Source organism: Tupaia chinensis, unplaced genomic scaffold (assembly GCF_000334495.1).
Source record: "Tupaia chinensis unplaced genomic scaffold, TupChi_1.0 Scaffold150196_1, whole genome shotgun sequence".
Lineage (NCBI taxonomy): Eukaryota > Metazoa > Chordata > Mammalia > Scandentia > Tupaiidae > Tupaia > Tupaia belangeri.
The window spans coordinates 3,044-4,010 of NW_006210035.1; the positions used below are offsets into that span (position 1 = coordinate 3,044).

Consider the following 967-nt stretch of genomic DNA (forward strand, 5'->3'; position numbering starts at 1 on the left):
AGGAGTTGATCCCCCAGAAGAAGAGCAAACAGGGAAGGATGTGTCGAACTGCCTTTGGATGGTGCTGCCGCCACACGGAACCACTGAAGCTGATGGTGATGGCCTAGACCACCGTGAGGAGGCTGTAGGTGCACATGGACAGGCCCCGAGCCAGCCTGCCCAGGTAAATTATTATCTTACAGCCCGTGTCATGTAGGAAGTTTTTCACACCAAAAGCTACCATCGTGTGGTGCATTGCTTTGGTTAAAATCATTATGATATTTGTCAAAGTCAAGTGGATAAAAACAACGTGTACAGATTTCTGCATCCAGAAAGAAAATCCACACGTAATTCACAAAGACAGAGAGATTCCCCACCATGCCAAGTCCTGGCAGGAGGAGGAATATTGTTCCCTTGGCAATATTCATGATCACTCTTCCCTTCCTTGGTAGAAAGACTTTGGGTTCCTCCCAGATGTTCTGAGGCAGCTCCAGTCCTGAGGATGTGTGTCTGCCAAGGTGGTCTGTCCCATAGGGTTCTGCAGGGAGTGATATAAGGTGACCTGAGAGTCATAACACAGACAGTCAGCAAAGTCTGGTGAAAGAACTCTCCCATTCCCTGTGGCAGTCTACCCGGTCATCTGTGTAGTCTCAAGTGCCATATTGGTATGAGAAACAAAATGGAAATATTTGAAGCAGATTTTATTTTCTAAGAATCCTTTGGGCAAAATGAACTGCTTGTTCAACACTTTATATGCCATGTCTTATTTTTAAATTATTTATCTATATTTTTCTTTGTAATTTGATTGGACTGGATTCAGATCTACCTGATCTCCATCTTTGGAGAATATGTTTGCTTAAAATTTAGGAATGTTTTAATATTTCTGATCTCATCCCAGCCTCAACACTGTATCTGTGAAACATTTGGGCTCAAGCTGTCACTTCAGGCACAGGCTACAAAGACCCCAGTTCACAGCTATGACTTCCCC

At 44.0% G+C, this 967-nt stretch overlaps 1 pseudogene; it reads right to left on the bottom strand.

Moving 5' to 3' along the window:
• The window catches only part of LOC106734252 (olfactory receptor class A-like protein 1), a 988-nt pseudogene extending 471 nt beyond the window's left edge, over positions 1–517 (bottom strand).
• Positions 518–967: the final 450 nt, after the last annotated feature.